This window comes from Moschus berezovskii, chromosome 4 (assembly GCF_049115385.1).
Source record: "Moschus berezovskii isolate FMDL1 chromosome 4, NW_MosBer_1.0, whole genome shotgun sequence".
NCBI classification, from domain to species: Eukaryota; Metazoa; Chordata; class Mammalia; order Artiodactyla; family Moschidae; genus Moschus; species Moschus berezovskii.
The window spans coordinates 21468849-21489029 of NC_142463.1; the positions used below are offsets into that span (position 1 = coordinate 21468849).

Here is a 20181-nt window from a genome sequence, read left to right on the forward strand (position 1 = left end):
GAAAACAAAGATCATTGCATCTGGTCCCATCACTTCATGGGAAATAGATGGAAAAACAGTGAAAACAGTGTCAGACTTTATTTTTTTGGGCTCCAAAATCACTGCAGATGCTGACTGCAGCCATGAAATTAAAAGACGCTTACTCCTTGGAAGAAAAGTTATGACCAACCTAGATAGTATATTAAAAAGCAGAGACATTACTTTGCCAACCAAGGTCTGTGGAGTCAAGGCTATGGTTTTCCCATGGTCATGTATGGATGTGAGAGTTGGACTGTGAAGAAAGCTGATCGCCGGAGAATTGATGCTTTTGAACTGTGGTGTTGGAGAAGACTCTTGAGAGTCCCTTGGACTGCAAGGAGATCCAACCAATCCATTCTAAAGGAGATCAATCCTGGGTGTTCATTGGAAGGACTTATGCTAAAGCTGAAACTGCAATACTTTGGCCACCTCATGCGACGTGTTGACTCACTGGAAAAGACTCTGAGGCTGGGAAAGGTTGGGGGTGGGAGGAGAAGGGGACAACAGAGAATGAGATGGCTGGATGACATCACCGACTCTGTGGACATGATTTTGAATGAACTCCGGGAGTTGGTGATGGACAGGGAGGCCTGGTGTGCTGTGATTCATGGGGTCGCAAAGAGTCAGACACGACTGAGTGACTGAACTGAACTGAACTGAAGAGATACAGGCAGAGAAGGCAATGGCAAGCCACTCCAGTACTCTTGCCTAGAAAATCCCATGGATGGAGCAGCCTGGTAGGCTGCAGTCTGTGGGGTCGCTAAGGGTTGGACAAGACTGAGCGACTTCACTTTCACTTTTCACTTTCACACATTGGAGAAGGAAATGGCAACCCACTCCAGTGTTCTTGCTTGGAGAATCCCAGGGACGGGGGAGCCTGGTGGGCTTCCATCTATTGGGTCACACAGAGTCGGACACGACTGAAGTGACTTAGCAGCAGCAGCAGCAGCAGCAAGAGATACAGGGGGTCAGAGACGGAGAGATAAGCAGATAGGGAGCCTGGAGAATGGTGAGAGGAGAAGGGCAGAAAGTCTGCTGGGCAGGAGGCAGGAGATGAGGCATGCGGGCAGCGGGCAGACAGAAGCAGGAAGTGGGCAAAGGGGCAAGGATAGCAGAGAGCGACAGAAAGACAGGATGGCAGGCAGGGGCCCTCAGAGCTTGTCCTTGTCCCCACCTGGATCAGAGAGCTTCCTGAGCTGCAAGTGGACCCCATTTTTGGATCTCAGCACCGTGACTGGAATGGACACAGGGACCCTGGAGGGATCCAGTGACAGCTCAAAGCGAAGCAAGGTCAGGGCCACGGCCACCTTCAACTCATTCATGGCAAACTGCTTCCTGATGCAGTTCCTGGGTAAGGACGGGAAAAGGAAGAGAGCAGAGGCCTCTAACCCCTGCTGAGCACAGGGATTCAGGGCTGTCCTCCACATGGCCCAGCCCTGATCCCTTCCTAACTCATCACAATGAACTTGCCAGCAAAACTTTGGGCCAAAGTCTCACCCTGACCTAAGACAAAGCCCACATCTCTAAGGACTATCACCAATCTCCTACTTCTGCTCTCAGCAGGAAACCTGTAAGGAGGCATCAGTGCTTTAAGCCACAGAGTCAAGTCAAGTGGATCAAAATGTGAACTAGTACTTTATTCACTCTTCCACAGGCAATTCCTGGTTTTAGGTCAGGCCAGGGCACTGTAGGGGGCAGGGGTCCTGAGACACCCTCTTGGGACCTTACCACCTATGGTGGAAAAACAGGCTGCCCAGTCCCCAGAGATGACAAGACAGGGTTGTGCAAGGAATCAGAATGGCAACAGGGAGGCTTCCTAGAGAGGACAAGGGTTAATGACCCTGAACCTGCTGACCATTTGCCTCCCAACTAATGGTCTGACTTCTTGTCTCCCTTCAGCCCCTCAGTCAATCTACCTTTGGAACCTTCCCATTCTAATCCAGAAATGTCCCCTCCTAACCATCCCTTGGGCTCCTCATCAGGCCTTTTCAGCCTCCATTCCTCCCCTCCCTCTAAAGCCACAGGAGCTCCAGGCCTGCTCTGTTCTGCATCACAGAGGGGCCACGTCCCGGTGCCTCAGCTGCATCACAGCCCTCTCTGGATACTTCCTCACTCACCTGGGGTCTGTCCAGCTCCTCCTCCTGACTCAGCGACTCTTGAGAGCCTCTCCCCTCGCCTTGCCGCTGCCATCCTCATGCTCAAGGCTCAATTCAGTGACCACCATCCTCACCCCCTCTTCCCACTCTAGACCCTCCCTCAAGGCACCATGGGTGTTAACTCAAGGATACATCACATCCAGTGCCCAGCACAGTGCCAGATCATCGATCCTCCCACAGTCTGCTTAATGAATGAATGAGTGAACGAGTGGATGTGTGAATGATGTCTGTCTTGAGTAGACATGTTGTTGACAGTGAGCCCTGGGGGAGGACAGCGTTATCATCCCTGTGTTCCCATACCCTAGCACAGGTCTTGGCACACGGAGACACGCTTAATACATACTTTCACATTTAAACAAAATTAATTGAATTGAAAACAACCCAAATGGAGGGAGAGTATAATAAATATTTAGTCTGGCGTCCTGTGATTCATGGGGTGGCAAAGAGTCGTACACGACTGAGCGACTGAGCTGAACGGAACTGAGGAATCAAACCGCCTAGTCCCTCCTGCCCTCTAGTGGCAGCTGCATGACATGCAGCCACGTCTACAAGGAAGGACCGGACCCTGGTGTAAACCAAATCCTAGAACCAATTTAAAAGACAATTTTCTTCAAACCTGTTCTGCAAAGGCTGATTCACCGACTGAAAATTTCCTAGGACTGTAGAGTCAGAAAAAACTTGTTTCTACTAAGTTACAAAGTCACTGAAATTACGATCCCATGGACTATATGTAGCCCACCAGTCCATGGGATTCTCCAGGCAAGAATACTGGAGTGGGTTTCATTTCCTTCTCCAGGGGATGTTCCCAACTCAGGGATCAAACTCAGGTCTCCCGCATTGCAGGCAAACTCTTTACCAACTGACCTACCAGGGAAGCCTAACTTTCTGTAGCCTTTAAGATTTTCACAGCAATCACTTAGGAGTGTATCATCCAGGTTAACAGCTATTTCAAGGGTGCTTTATACTTTACGTGCAAGGGATTTTCAAAGGCATCTGTCAAATACAAAGAAGTTTTCCCCCCTGTAGGGAAAGAGCAAATTAACCAAGATGGCATGTTCAGGCTCTCTTGCCTTGAGGCCTCTTGCTTTTGCCCTACAGTTCGTAAATAATGATTATGTATCAGCTGAGATCACGTATAGCACTGCATTCACACTTCACATGGTACTCGCTTGGACTGGGACTACTTTTGTTATATAAGCCCCACCTGGAAAAGCCCTGGGGGTGGTGAGTGGTACACCTTAATGAGTTTCACCACGAAAACCCTGGCTCCTGCTGCACTGGGGCTACACTGGAGCAACATCATGGTTATGTTATATGAGGTACGTTCTGGCTGTGTTCTGGCTGCCTTATGGTTATGCTCTGACTGCTGCTACAGCTGCTGCATCAGCGAAGAGACAGGCAGTGTTATGGCAGCCCTGCCAGCCAGGAGAGAATAAACGTGTCTGCAGTTCCTATGGCTCCTCCAGTCTTCTTCCAGCCTCTTAGCTCATGCCTTGACTACCCTGGGTTCAGCAAACAGTGTGCACAGTGTGAACAGCAAGATAGTTGGCATCATGAGCAGGATCAGCAATACACTCCCCAAAGACTTGATTGTCCTCCACTTTATGCTTTTTCTTACTAACATTAGACTCTGTAGAATCTGGGACTATGGCATATAACCTCTGCTATTATATAAGGAATTTTGGCAACAGGAAAATATGTCACGGTTATATTAATACTCAGTCAAAACTATCGGAGGTACTGCAGTGATAGAGAACATACTCACTCATGACCGTGAAACTTTCTTCAAACGACAACTGTAACTGATCCTATACATGGAAAGTAGCTGAAGTTCCAAACCCATGCAAACATCACAGATACTGTGAGGGGGGGACTGGTGAATTAAACAGAAAGGCAGTGTGCCAACTAGGAATGCGGGAATAGAGAAAATCATCTTTTAAGGTGACTGAAATTGTGCTAACCAAACGTGTAGTTTAACATTCATGAAAACTTCTAGTGCTAAAAAGTCATAGTCCTAAAGTGAGGAAAACTCTGGATACTTTGGATTGGCCACTGACATGGAAATGAGGTCAATCCTTATGGACATCAGGAGGTCAATGCCATTGTGGAGGGCCCTGAAGGCTTTCTTATACGTGGAGACCCAGGCCTCCTTCTCAGCACATCAACATACAAAAACAGAACCTCATGCTCCACATGTGAATGTAGACAGTCACACACAGCAGGTAGCAACCAGTGACACCTGCTTCCCCAAGTACAGAGGCCTCACCTGGATCCTCCTAAGAAGGGCAGGAAGGCATGGCTGTGTCGAGTAGAACCTGATGCAAACCGGGATGGGTCGAACACCTGCAGAGAGAGCACCGGGGCCAGGACATGTGGGGTCAAACTCCTAGCATCAATCTACCAGGGGACAAGACTCTCAGAGCAGGAGCAGGAGGACAGGTTGTTGTGGAGAGAGCATCCCATGCCCTCCTCCCACCACCATTGTACCTCTGGGTTTGGCCACACCTTTGGGTTGTGATGAAGCCCATAAAAGGAGAGGGGAGGATGATTCCTGTGGGGCAGAGAGGAGAGAGAGAAGCCTGATGGTCCCATAGTGCAGGCGATGTGCGTCTTCACAGTCATCCTGGGAGCCACCATGAGAGCACCCTCCATCATTCTGAATGAAATGATACTCTTGAAGACAGGTGGGTGCGGCATGACAAAGCACATGAGCACTGATTAGGAGAAGGTGACCAGGGCTCAGGATTGAGAAGTAAAAGAACTGCAAGGTTACACTTAGGAACAGTCGAGTGACAACTCACATTTATCAAGCATCATTATGAATCTGGGGAATATGTAGTAACTCATTTAATCCTCACACAGCCCTCAAGGCAAGCACTCATATACCTATGAGCAGATGAAGCACTTGAGCCTCAGAGGGGTTAAGGGTTGGGTCTATGATCCCACAGCTAAGAGGGAGTAGGACTGGGATTCAGGCCCACTGGGAAGTGAGTTAGTGGGTGGCCTCCAGCCATGGCAGGGCTCTCAGATACATGGTCAGCTGCTCTCTGCCATCTACTAGGGGGTACCTCAGAGACCAGACAACTGACCCATGACAGTGCAGTCCTTGAGCTCCCTCCTTTACTTAGACCCCATGTGAAAGAACCATGCCTCTCCCTTTGTCTGCTTTTCTCTTAAGCCTTCATGTTTCAAGGAATTAGAATTTTAGGCTCCATCATATGACCATACGGAAGGGTCAACATTTGTCTACTGAGCTTTTGTTGCATTCAAGCTCTGTGTCAATAATTTTTTTCAATTGGAGGTTAATTGATTTACAGTGTTGTGTTGATTTCTGCTGTACAATTAAAATAATGCACACTTACATACATACTTCATGGCAAATAGATGGGGAAACAGTGACAGACTTTATTTTGGGGGGCTCCAAAATCACTGCAGATGGTGACTGCAGCCATGAAATTAAAAGATGCTTACTCCTGGGAAGAAACGGTATGACCAACCTAGACAGCATATTAAAAGCAGAGACATTACTTTGCCAACAAAGGTCCATCTACTCAAAGCTATGGTTTTTCCGGTAGTCATGTATGGATGTGAGAGTTGGACTATAAAGAAAGCTGAGTGCTGAGAAATTAATGCTTTTGAACTGTGGTGTTGGAGAAGACTCTTGAGAGTCCCTTGGACTGCAAGGAGATTCAACCAGTCCATCCTAAAGGAAATCAGTCCTGAATATTCATTGGAAGGACTGATGCTGAAGCTGAAACTCCAATACTTTGGCCACCTGATTCAAAGAACTGACTTATTGGAAAAGACCCTGATGCTGGGAAAGATTGAAGGCGGGAGGAGAAGGGGACAACGGAGGATGAGATGGTTGGATGTCATCACTGACTCAATGGGCATGAGTCTAAGTAAACTCCGGGAGTTGGTAATGGACAGGGAGGCCTGGTGTGCTGCAGTCCATAGGGTTGCAAAGAGTCAGACATGACTGAGCAACTGAACTGAACTGATCTGGACATACATCCATATATTCCAACCAGTCCATTCTAAAGGAGATCAATCCTGGGTGTTCATTGGAAGGACTGATGCTAAAGCTGAAACTCCAATACTTTGGTCACCTCATGTGACGAGTTGACTCACTGGAAAAGACTCTGATGCTGGGAAGGATTGGGGGCGGGAGGAGAAGGGGATGACAGAGAATGAGATGGCTGGATGGCATCACCAACTCAATGGAGATGAGTTTGAGTGAACTCCGGGAGTTGGTGATGGACAGGGAGGGCTGGCGTGCTGTGATTCATGGGGTCACAAAGAGTCGGATATGACTGAGCGACTGAACTGAACCGAACTGACACATACATATATACATATATATGTGGGGAAGAAAATGGCAACTCACTGCAGTATTCTTGCCTGGGAAATGCTGTGGACAGTGGAGCCTTGTGGGCTACAGTCTGTGGGGGGCAAAAGAGTCAGACACAACTCAACAACTAAACAACTATATACATATCCCCTCCATCTTGAACCTCACTCCACTTTCACATTCCACCCCTCTAGATCATCTCAGAGCAACAGACTGGGCTCCCTGTTATATAGCAGCTTTCTACTAGCTACATATTAATATTTTACACACGGTGGTGTATATATCAACACTACTTTCTCAATTTGTCCTACTCTCTCCTTTCCACCTGTGTCCACAAGTCCATTCTCTATGTCTGCATCTTTATTCCTTCTCTGCAAATAGGTTCATCAAAACTATTTCTCTAGATTCTATATGTGTGTGTGTGTCTCAATATTTGTTTTTCTCTTTCTGAGTTACCTCACTCTGTGTGACAGGCTGTAGGTTCATCCACTTCACTGCAACTGAATCAGTTTCATTCTGTTTTATGACTGAGTAATATTCCACTGTGTATATGGAACATATCTTCATTACCCATTCATCTGCCAGTGGACACCTAGGTTGCTTCCATGTCCTGGCTGTTGTAAATAATGCTGCAATGAACATTGGGGTACATGTCCTTTTTGAATTCTGGTTTTCTCAGGTTATATTCCCAGTAGTGAGTGGTTGGAGAAGGCAATGGCAAGCCACTCCAGTACTCTTGCCTAGAAAATCCCATGGATGGAGCAGCCTGGTGGGCTGCAGTCCGTGGGGTCGCTAAGGGTCAGACACGAGTGAGAGACTTCACTTTCACTTTTGCCTTTCCACTTTCACACATTGGAGAAGGAAATGGCAACCCACTCCAGTGTTCTTGCCTGGAGAATCCCAGGGACGGGGGAGCCTGGTGGGCTTCCGTCTATGGGGTCACACAGAGTCAGACATGACTGAAGTGACTTAGCAGCAGCAGCAGCAGTGAGTGGTTGGATACATGGTAGTATTATCTGTAGGTTTTTTAATGAAGAGTGTTTTTCAAAACTCATTCAAACTACACAGTAAATATTATCTTCAGGCAGACAAGAGCTAGAGCCTCCTGGAACTGGGAATGCACATGTGGATTTCGGGTCTACCGTGTGTCTTACAGAGTGCTTAGCTGAGTGGTGAGGTGAAATTCATACCTGCAGGTAAGGAGCATCCATCAGGGAAGGTAAAGAGCTTGCTGAACTCTCTGCCAATGACTGGTACTGGTGGATAGAGTCTCAGTGCCTCTTTGATGCACATGGTGGTGTAGGGCATCTGGTCCAGATGGTCCCCAAAAGGAAGCCCATCTGAAGGCAGGCAGGACTGGACAACCAGGGATTCTCTCTAACTCAGATAGGACAGGGTTCTTCTATCTCCTGGACACTCACCAGGTGATGGAGGCACCATCCCCCAGGAGGCTCAGGATCTCTTCCTGGCACCTCTGCTGATGCTCGGGGTGGGAGGTTAGAGCATAGAGGATCCAGGAGATGCCACTGGCTGTGGTGTCATGATCCTTGAACATGAATGTGTCCACTTAGGCACAGAGGTCCTTGTCAGAAAAGCTGCTCCCATTCTCCATCTGTGGAGGCAGGGCCAAAGTACAGAGTCTGTCCTTCCAGTATGCTGCTGATCAAAGGCTCAGGCCTCTCCTGCCCACACTCACTCTGGCAAAGAGGAGGATGTCCAGGAAGTCCAAGTGCCTCCTGCTCCTCACCTTCTCCAGCTCTCCCTCCTTCTGCAGGTGAGCCTTCCTCTCCTTGATCACTGCGTCTGTTCCAGAACAGTGGTTCCCAGCCAGAGCTGAGGACTCTGGGGGCCCATATGCAGCACCCACCATAGACCCATCTGCTCTTCAGGCCCAGTCTGGGTGCCAGGTGGATGTGGGTGAGGGTGACTCTGGGTGAGCATATCAGGACTGAGAGCTCCAGCATCATCTACTCTAGACGGGAATAGTAACACAGTTACTATTGCAGTAACACAGCCCTTGGAGGCTCTGCCTGAATGCTGCTGGGAGGGGGTCTCACTCGATCATCACCAACGTGGTGACTCCTGTAACTCCCTACTCAACACCTGACACCCTGACTTCTGGGTTCCCACTCCCTGCAGCAGGTGGGTGTGAGCCAGCTCCTGAAGAGAAAGCAGGAGTCTGGGCTCTGTCTGAAGGGTCAAGGCCGGGCCCTTCCACATGAGTCTGATGAAGGAGCAGCCCACGAGAAGGAGGGGAACCTGTGTGTTGATGGGCAAGGTGGCTGGCCTGGTGGTTCCTGTGGCCTCCAGGGGTCAGCCTGTAGATGAGGTCGTTCTGATGGGGAGCATTCCTCAGTCAGGAAAAAATCAGATGACCAAGGTCCCTGATGACCTGAATGTAGGACTGGAAGTTCCTGAAGGGAGCGGACGCAGAAAAGATTGGAGTTGAGGGAGCCTCTGACCTGGAGAAGTCACTCAGTCGTGACCCCATGGACCATAGTTTACCAGGATCCTCTGTCCATGGAACTTTCCAGGCAAGAGTACTGGAGTGGGTTGCCATTTCCTTCTCCGGGGGTTCTTCCTGACCTGGGGATTGAACCCAGGTCTCCTGGATTGGAGGCAGACGCTTTACCATCGGAGCCACCAGGGAAGCCCAAGAAAGTGAAGTCGATCAGTCAGGCTTCCTTGATAGATCAGATGGTAAAGAATCTGCGTGCAATTCAGGAGACCTCAGTTCAATTCTTTGGTTGGGAAGATCTGCTGGAGAAGGGAAAGGCTATGCACTCCAGTATTTCTGGGCTTCCCTTGTGGCTCAGCTGGTAAAGAATCTGCCTGCAATGCAGGAAACCTGGGTTCAACCTTTGGTTTGAGAAGACCCTCTGGAGAAGGGAAAGGCTACCCACTCCTGTATTCCGGCCTGGAGAATTCCAGTTCAGTTCAGTCGCTCAGTCGTGTCCGACTCTCCGTGACCCCATGAATCACAGCACGCCAGGCCTCCCTGTCCATCACCAACTCCCGGAGTTCACTCAAACTCATGTCCACAGAGTCGGTGATGCCATCCAGCCATCTCATTCTCCGTCGTCCCCTTCTCCTCCCGCCCCCAACCTTTCCCAGCATCAGAGTCTTTTCCAGTGAGTCAACTCGTCGCATGAGGTGGCCAAAGTATTGCAGTTTCAGCTTCAGCATCAGTCCTTCCAATGAACACCCAGGATCGATCTGCCTTAGAATAGACTGGTTGGATCTCCTTGCGGTACAGGGGACTCTCAAGAGTCTTCTCCAACACCACAGTTCAAAAGCATCAATTCTTTGGCGATCAGCTTTCTTCACAGTCCAACTCTCACATCCATACATGACCACGGGAAAAACCATAACCTTGACTAGACGGACCTTTGTTGGCAAAGTAATATCTCTGCTTTTAAATATACTGTCAAGGTTGGTCATAACTTTCCTTCAAGGAGCAAGCGTCTTTTAATTTCATGGCTGCAATCAGCATCCGCAGTGATTTTGGAGCCCCAAAAAATAAAGTCTGACACTGTTTCCACTGTTTTTCCATCTATTTCCCATGAAGTGATGGGACCAGATGCCATGATCTTCGTTTTCTGAATGTTGAGCTTCAAGCCAACCTTTTCACTCTCCTCTTTCACTTTCATCAAGAGGCTTTTGAGTTCCTCTTCACTTTCTGCCATAAGGGTAGTGTCATCTGCATATCTGAGGTTATTGATATTTCTCCCAGAAATCTTGATTCCAGCTTGTGCTTCTTCCAGCCCAGCGTTCCTCATGATGTACTCTGCATATAAGTTAAATAAGCAAGGTGAAAATATACAGCCTTGACGTACTCCCTATTTGGAACCAGTCTGTTGTTCCATATCCAGTTCTGACTGTTGCTTCCTGACCTGCATACAGGTTTCTCAAGAGGCAGGTCAGGTGGTCTGGGATTCCCATCTCTTTCAGAATGTTCCACAGTTTATTGTGATCCACACAGTCAAAGGCTTTGGCATAGTCAATGAAGCAGAAATAGATGCTCTTCTGGAACTCTCTTGCTTTCTCCATGATCCAGCGGATGTTGGCAATTTGATCTCTGGTTCCTCTGCCTTTTCTAAAACCTGCTTGAACATCTGGGAGTTCACGGTTCACATATTGCTGAAGTCTGGCTTGGAGAATTTTGAGCATGACTTTACTAGCATGTGAGATGAGTGCAACTGTGTGGTAGTTTGAGCATTCTTTGGCATTGCCTTTCTTTGGGATTGGAATGAAGACTGACATTTTTCAGTCCTGTGGCCACTGCTGAGTTTTCCAAATTTGCTGGCATATTGAGTGCAGCACTTTCACAGCATCATCTTTCAAGATTTGAAATAGCTCAACTGGAATTCCATCACCTCCACTACCTTTGTTCGTAGTGATGCTTTCTAAGGCCCACTTGACTTCACATTCTAAGATGTCTGGCTCTAGGTCAGTGATCATGGTATCGTGACTATCTTGGTTGTGAAGATCTTTTTTTGTACAGTTCTTCTGTGTATTCTTGCCACCTCTTCTTAATATCTTCTGCTTCTGTTAGGTCCATACCATTTCTGTCCTTTATCGACCCATCTTTGCATGAAATGTTCCCTTGGAATCTCTAAGTTTCTGGAAGAGATCTCTTGTTTTTCCTATTCTGTTGTTTTCCTCTATTTCTTTGCATTGATCGCTGAGGAAGGCTATCTTATCTCTCCTTGCTATTCTTTGGAACTCTGCATTCAGATGCTTATATTTTTCCTTTTCTCCTTTGCTTTTTGCTTCTCTTCTTTTCACAGCTATTTGTAAGGCCTCCTCAGACAGCCATTTTGCTTTTTTACATTTCTTTTCCATGGGGATGGTCTTGGTCCCTGTCTCCTGTACAATGTCACGAACCTCCGTCCAGAGTTCATCAGGCACTCTATCTATCAGATCTAGTCCCTTAAATCTATTTCTCACTTCCACTGTATAATCATAAGGGATTTGATTGAGGTCATATCTGAATGGTCTAGTGGTTTTCCCTACTTTCTTCAATTTCAGTCTGAATTTGGCAATAAGGAGTTCATGATCTGAGCCACAGTCAGCTTCTGGTCTTGTTTTTGTTAACTGTATACAGCTTCTCCATCTTTGGCTGCAAAGAATATAATCAATCTGATTTCGGTGTCGACCATCTGGTGATGTCCATGTGTAGAGTCTTCTCTTGTGTTGTTGGAAGAGGGTGTTTGCTATGACCAGTGTGTTCTCTTGACAAAACTCTATTAGCCTTTGCCCTGCTTCATTCCGTGCTCCAAGGCCAAATTTGCCTGTTACTCCAGGTGTTTCTTGACTTCCTACTTTTGCATTCCAGTCCCCTATAATGAAAAGGACATCTTTTTGGGGTGTTCGTTCTAAAAGGTCTTGTAGGTCTTCATAGAACCGTTCAACTTCGGCTTCTTCAGCGTTACTGGTTTGGGCATAGGCCTGGATTACTGTAATATTGAATGGTTTGCCTTGGAAACGAACAGAAATCATTATGTCGTTTTTAAGATTGCATCCAAGTACTGCATTTCGGACTCTTTTGTTGACCATGATGGCTACTCCATTTCTTCTAAGGGATTCCTGCCCACAGTAGTAGATATAATGGTCATCTGAGTTAACTTCACCCATTCCAGTCCATTTTAATTCACTGATTCCTAGAATGTCTATGTTCACTCTTGCCATCTCCTGTTTGACCACTTCCAATTTGCCTTGATTCATGGACCTAATATTCCATGTTCCTATGCAATATTGCTCTTTACAGCACCGGACCTTGCTTCTATCACCGGTCACATCCACAATTGGGTATTGGTTTTGCTTTTGCTCCATCCCTTTATTCCTTCTAGAGTTACTTCTCCACTGATCTCCAGTAGCATATTGTGCACCTACCGACCTGGGGAATTCCTCATTTTGTATCCTATCATTTTGCCCTTTGATACTGTTCATGGGGTTCTCAAGGCAAGTATACTGAAGTGGTTTGCCATTCCCTTCTCCAGTGGACCACATTCGGCTGTGGTCCATGTGATCAGATCAACTAGTTTCCTGTGATTGTGATTTCAGTGTGTCTGCCCTCTGATGCCCCCTCGCCGGCCCCTGCAGTGCAGACGCGAGAGACACCGGGCCGGCGCAACCGACCAGGCAAAGAGGCGTGGCCGAGAGGAGCTACCCCACATCCAATAGGCGGTGGCTGCGTGGGGGCAGGAGGGCCGAGAGGAGCCACTCCACGTTCAAGGTCAAGAGGGGCGGCCTTGAAGAGATACCCCTCGTCCAAGGTAAGGAACAGTGGCTGCACTTTACTGGAGCAGCTGTGAAGAGATTTTCCACGACCAAGGAGAATTCCATGGACTATATATTTCATGAGGTTGTAAAGAGTTGACACAACTGGACAGCTTTCACTTTCTGACTTGGAGAGGGAGTGGGGCTCTGAGTGGATGATTCCTCAGTCAGAGGGGACAGGCAGCACTGAGGCATTGTCATTTCTTCCTCATTGTCCTGGAACCCCTCCTCCTGGAGTCCTTTACAAGTGTCCTGAGGGTCCAGGCTTCTCCCTGTGCAGGAATCAGGGACCTGTGACTGAGTCAAGGGTGGTCTGGGTGGAATTTGACCGTGGTTCATGTCTCTCTGCAGAAGGTTTTGTGCTGAGAAACATCCACTCTGCCCTTATTGCCTCTCAGGTCCTTCCCAGCTGGTGAGAACAGGACCTTGGCCTGGAAGACCTATCATTGACCTGTCCGTCTGGACGCTGCCCTGGTGGCTGAAGGCGCACTTCATGATGGTGTCCAGGGTCATCGAGGAGACGTGCCCGAAGATCTCCAGATGTGAGTCCTGGCTAACGAGCTCCTCCCACTTGTCCTGTGGAGGGAGGAGGCACCAACCCTGCTCTGCTTCCCCAGAAGACCTGTGCTGCAAGGCCAGGCTTTCTCACTGTCTCTACATCTTCAGATGAGATTTCCTCATTTCCTAAGCAGACATCTTTTAGCTACTTAGTGCTGTAGCACACATAAATAATGTGATGCCTATTTCTTTGAACCTTTACTATATAATAGTTATATTCTCTTTTAATATCTTAATTAATTCTGAATTTTAAGAATAATGTATGATAATACCTCAAATGGGGTAGAGCAGAAAGCATAGTTTCTCAGGAGACAAAGGAAGAATCTTTTGTGTCCTGAGATCAGAACTGGACAGGCAATGTCCAGCATGAGCAAGCAAATATTTCAAGGCAAAGAAAAGCTTAAGTGGCTCTAATGGGGCTCCTATAAAGGGCATGAATTACTCAATACCTTTCATTCATTTAATGTTGCCTAAGACCAGGTGGTACCTCTGCCAGATCAGAGGTGATGTTTGTAAAGACCCAGCTCTGTGAGTGTAGACCTGGATTCATTTCCTCCTATGAGTGGCTCAGTGATGTGCAGAATCCGTGGAACCCAGGCCAGAGCCCACCTGTGTGACATCCTGGGATGTCCACTCTGCCACTGAAGCTGCCATTGCCCAGGCCAGCCAGAGCCAATTTGAGCTGACCTCCTTGATATACTCCCCTGTGTTCAAACATGGAGATGGGAGAAGAGTGAACCCTGAATACACCATGGCCCTGATTTCTCTTGGTGAGGAGAAAATTATGGATCTAAGCTGGTACCTAAATGTTCCTCTGTCCCACCCAGCTTTAATGAATGCTCTCATACTAAGCTGAGGATGCATCATTCCGTGGGGCTCTATTCAATGGATGTCTGAGGGACATAAGTGTCTGAGAGCAGACTTTGTCAGCTGTGCTTGATTCTAGTGCATATGGTGACAAGGGATGGACTCACCAGCATCACTCGGACAGAGTCAGCCATGAGTCCCACACAGGGCTTCAGGATGTCATAGTGGAAGGCTGGGGTCAGCATCCACTGATGCTAGAACCACATCTGCCCCTCCAACAGCAGCAAACCTGTCCCTGAACCACAGATGAGTGTGTATGGGTGTCGGGGAGACTAGGGCCATCTTGGGAGGAACCAAGGGTATCAGGAGAAGTCTCATCATGGGCAAGGGTCAGCAAGGCCAGTACATATTAGGGATGTGAATTTCCAATATGTCTGTCTATAGCATTGGATTATGACAGCAGTGAGACAGAGGTCTAGAAATGGGGGGGCAGGTTATTGAAGGACTCAATGAAAAGTCAGGCTGGGAACATTAGAAATGACTGAGTAGTGATGAAGAAGAGGCTAAACTTCAGGAGGGCTATAGCAGCATTACAAAGACTGATGGTTTTATTAGAAGAGAAATGAGGTTTGATTGAGAGATGAGGGTGCCTGGCACCTGTTGTTCTTCGTTTACACAGAGTCTGCTCTTGTTAACCTAAATGGTGTGTGGTCAGCAGTTACATATAAATGTACTTACCAATCCAGGGCTTCAGATATCTGTAGGCAATATGAGTCTTTGGGTCTGAAAAGTAAGGAAGGAATGTGGATGGGGTGAAACACAGCATACAGCCTCCAGAGCAACAGATGTTTAGACCATGTGGTCCCTTCCCTTTCTTGGTGCTTGCCAGATGGCAGTCTGTCTGAAGCCACCACACCCTTGCCTCCCATCTCTGACTCTCTCTCTGTCCTGATAGTCACTGTGGTCCCAGGAAAGCAGACTCGGTGTTCCAGAGCAGAACACCCACAGGACTGAGGTGGTGGATTGCCTTGAAACATAAACTCTGTTCAGTGCCAGAGAATAAGACAGAAGCTGTATTTTTTTCAACAATCTGTGGTCGTCTGGCCATCTCGTGACCCAGAAAAGGCAGTAGTGAAGAGGTGCCCAACCTAGATCAGTGCCCTACCAGGATCACTCTGGATCCACCAGCAGAACTAAAAGTTTAGAACTATTTCTTCTGACATGGAATATCATCCAAACTTGCAGGCTGTCCACCATCACCCTAAGATCAGGTTCTGTCCTATGTTGGGTAGAGTTATGGGCCAACACGGTAAACAGCCTACATAAACTTACATCAAGGATAACTCTTTGGTTTATGAAACTTTTGTAAATGACTTGTACATAGTGACATAACTGCTTGAGGAATTTATGATAATTTGTATCATTTGGTAAGCAGTTTTGTCATATAACTTGGTTTGTTTAGAGAATAAATAGGTATTTTAGGAATTGAATTTATATATTAATTTCATTTTGCCATGATGATCGTTAGGTATGTTTAATATCATCCCAACATACATGTTAATGTTTCTTAGTATGAAAGAGTCTTTGGTTGTATATGGCTAGGTGGAAAAATTAAATACCACATTGTGTGTATATTTTATTAGTTTCCATATTGTGTGTGCACAGTTGTAGGACCGATTCTGAGTGTACACATATGTAAATGGTATTGCAATAAGATTTTGATATGTGGAGTTTTAATCTCATTTTCATTGACTAATTGTCAGAAACTTTTGTGCACTTCCTGTCTTGTCATGGACTTTGTGCACTCCTGAGTGTGGACCACAAAGGCCTTTCCTTTCTGACTTTACCCTCTCTCCTCTTGTCCTGACAGGCTGGTGATTCCACAGGACCCATTGCTCAGCCCCCAGGATGCTGCTGCCAGCGCTCCCTGCACTGGGTCCACCTGCTCATCTTCCAGGTCTTTGCTTGTGTTCTTCCCTCTACCTGGTGGCCTGTCATCTTTGCCACAACTGCAAAAAGAAACTGCCTCTCCTCAACTCTGGAGACTCAGTTTGTTTTGTCACCTCTGGATATCTCATCAACAGTTGGTTAAACAAATGTTCCATGTAGTCAAATCTTTATTTCAGTGACTTCTCTGTCACTCAGATCAACCCTCTGCACTTTGGTATCTGATCTCTGCCTGCATCCTTTTACCATCAAGACTCACCAGCTCTGAGGCAACTTGTCTACTCTGGGTCACATTCCTTCACTGAGCTTGTGTTTACTGAGCATTTGCTCTGTGCCAGACATGGATTTAAGGCACTGAACTAGGATGCTGCTCTAGGATGCTGTTTGGACCCTGCAGGGGCGTAGAGGTGACTGAGAGGTCAAGTGGCCGGAACAGGAGGGCATCATGAAAGTGTGATGGAAAGAAGACAAAGCCTATGAGGAAGCTCTGCGGAAGGGGGCCTAACTCAGACCTGGATGTTAGAAAGCTCTTTGTCCTGCACTTGCTCTTTCTTTGACTCATAATTTACCAAGATGCTTTCAGGATAGAAAGATGAACCCGAGGCAAGATTTCCCAGAAAATCTCATAGCTACGACCTAGCAGAGAGACATAGTTGAATCCTGTTACCACTGACTTGTGGGAAGGACATCCAAGGGAAAAAGAGTGTCCTCTCCTTTCCTGGGAAACCCAGGATGAAAATGACTTGGGCCTGGGGCTTGTGAGATACTCATAGGAGGGATGAGATCATTCTGGGGAGAAGGCACATGGGAGCCGAGTCCCAGAGTCTGGAATGCACAGGCAGGGGGAAGGACCTTGAGTGACCTGGGGTGCAGGAGAGTAGGAAGGAGAGGGGAGAGAGGTGCTGGGCCAGCCCCCCATGGGGCTTGGGCTGCTTCTAGTTCTTCTGTCTCCAATCTGCTCTAATCGTGCTTCTGAGAAAGAGAGACCTCAGCTCTCTGCAACCTCTGATTATCTCCTAAAACTTGTTTAAGCCACAGACCCTTGGTGGCCCATTTCCATGTGGCCCCAGACTTTGCTCTGGTTCCCCCACCTCCAGGCTTTGGTGCCAGCGCTGGGTGGGCAGGTGCTGCCCCTCCCAAGCTGCAAGCTGCTCCTTTCCCTCCTGCCTGTCCCTCCACACGATGGACTGACACTGCTCTGTGCAAGCTCTGTTGTGGGGGCTGAGGGTGAGCAGGATTACAGGCTCAGTTCCAAGAGCTCAGAGTTCAGAGACAGGACACCAGAGAGGCAGTTCTCCTCACCTGGCCTCATCGTGGGAATTTGCTCCTGTGTGTGGCCTCTGGTGTGGGTTTCTGGCACTGACCTTAAGGGACTAGAAAATCCCTTAGTCTGAATGAACCAAGCTGGTTTGTCTCCATACCTGACATAACCCAACCCAGCAGGTAAGCCTCTTATCCTGTGACCTGACATCTTCTTAGATTCCTGTCTGTTGTCTCCACACGCAGTGAACCCACAGGGCTGATCCATCAGACTGGACATCTGTGCTCTCAGGCAAGCACAGGGCCAGGTATGAACTTGCCGAGTGTGACCATGCTCTAGATCTCTGGCCCTCCCGACCCTCCCACTCTCCCATCCAGCTCCATCCTACCTCTTTCTTGTGCCCATAGAACCAGTGGGAAGGAGGAGATGGGAACTGGTGAAGGGCTTTGAGCAGCCACTGTCTGTGCAGGTAGAGCTGTGCCGCCTTGAGCAGAAGCAGAACCAGGCCGAGCAGGGAGACCACCTGCAGGAGCCCAGAGACGCCGCCCAGGGCTCTGGAGGGGCTCAGTGCAGAGACACTCATGGTGCAGAGGCTTCTGGATCGCTGACTGCCCCTGACTGTGGCTGACTTCCCCTGAGCACTCAGCCTAATCTGGAAGGATCCCCCTGCCCACCTGGGGGAGGCTGAAGGTGAAGGCAGAGCTCAGACCTGGGTCTGCAGAATCGTTTTTTTTTTTTTTTTTTAATTTAAGCCAATATCTCTTTTGTTACTAAATTTAAGTATTATAAAGAGAAGATAGTATTCATAACTTGAACTAGGAATTTGGGTTGTTCCAGAATCCTGCAACCTATCACATGCTTACATTTTTGAAACCTTTAGACATTTTTAAATGAAACAGAAAAGTAAATGTTTTTTAAAGATTCCTGATGGCTGAGTCCCTTAGCTGTTCACCTGAAACTAACACACATTGTTAACTGACTGTATGCCAATACAAAATTGGGCTGGTGGCTCAGAGGCTAAAGAGTCTGCCTGCAAATTCAAGAGACCCAGGTTCAATCCCTGCGTCAGGAAGATCCCCTAAAGAAGGGAATTGCAACCTACTCCAGTATTCCTTCCTGGAGAATTCCACGGACAGAGGAGCCTGGCATATTCCAGTTCACAGCATCGCAAAGAGACCCGACTGAGTGACTAACACATTCTTTTCAATAGAATATACAAAGACTAAATAAAATAAAATAAAACCATGCAGATAAAAAATAACTTATTTTTAATAAGTTATCCTTGAATAACTTATCCATGTGTTATCTTATTTAGCAATGTGATATTGCACAGAACCAGTGTTTAATTCTGTAGTATCAAATAACCTTGAAGTACCCCACTTGACCACATGAATCATTTTCATTTATCCAATGCAACTGAAAATTTCACAGACTCCCTCCTTTTTTTTAACCCTACAGTAGGTTAATGAATACTGAGGTTAAGGGTGATCATGTATTTTTTAAGTTTTCAGTGACTTGTCTATATGAATAGCTCTATTTTCCATCTTAAGAAATGAGAGAATATACGACCAATAAAAAAATGGGCCAAAGACCTAAACGGACATTTCTCCAAAGAAGACATGAAGATGGCTAACAAACACATGAAAAGATGCTCAACATCACACATAATCAGAGAAATGCAAATCAAAACCACAATGAGGTACCATTTCACACCAGTCAGAATGGCTGCTATCCAGAAGTCTACAAGCAATAAATGCTGGAGAGGGTGTGGAGAAAAGGGAACCCTCTTACACTGTTGGTGGGAATGCAAACTAGTACAGCCACTATGGAGAACAGTGTGGAGATTCCTTGAAAAACTGGAAATAGAACTGCCATATGACCCAGCAATCACACTCCTGGGCATACACACCGAGGAAACCAGAATTGAAAGAGACACATGCACTCCAATGTTCATCGCAGTACTGTTTATAATAGCCAGGACATGGAAGCAACCTAGATGTCCATCTGCAGACGAATGGATAAGAAAGCTGTGGTACATATACATAGTGGAGTGTTACTCAGCCATTAAAAAGAATACATTTGAATCAGTTCTAATGAGGTGGATGAAACTGGAGCCTATTATACCGAGTGAAGTAAGCCAGAAAGAAAAACACCAATACAGTATACTAATGCATATATATGGAATTGAGAAAGATGATAACGATAACCCTGTATACGAGACAGCAAAAGAGACCCAGATGTATAGAACAGTCTTTTGGACTCTATGGGAGAGGGCGAAGGTGGGGTGATTTGGGAGAATGGCATTGAAACATGTATATTATCATATGTGAAACGAATCACCAGTTCAGGTTCAATGCATGATACAGGATGCTTGGGGCTGGTGTACTGGGATGAGCCAGAGGGATGGGATGGGGAGGAAGGTTGGAGGGGGGTTCAAGATGGGGAACACATGTACACCCGGGGCAGATTCATGTCAATGTATGGCAAAACCAATACAATAATGTAAAAAAAATAAAATAAGAAAAACAAACAAAATAAATGAGAGAATATAAATTTGAAATACAGTGAAAGATGGCCACTACTGAAATAAGGCAGTCTTAGTTTAAAATAAAAAATAAAAATAAAAAATCTTTGGGATTGTGTAATTAATGTTTAGAGAAATTTTATTGGAAGAAATTTTAAGAGAAGACAGACGCACAGGGACTTTTGAAGATGCTGCTGGATTCATATAGGAAGGAGAGCCCAGAGCCAAGGAATGCAAGGATTGCTGTTCTAGATGCAGAAAAGGCAAAGAGCGGGGA

At 46.9% G+C, this 20181-nt stretch overlaps 1 pseudogene; it reads right to left on the reverse strand.

The window, feature by feature from the left end:
• Positions 1-1169: 1169 nt before the first annotated feature.
• LOC129540322 (cytochrome P450 4A11-like) lies at positions 1170-17963 on the reverse strand (annotated as a pseudogene).
• Between the last annotated feature and the right edge of the window lie 2218 nt (positions 17964-20181).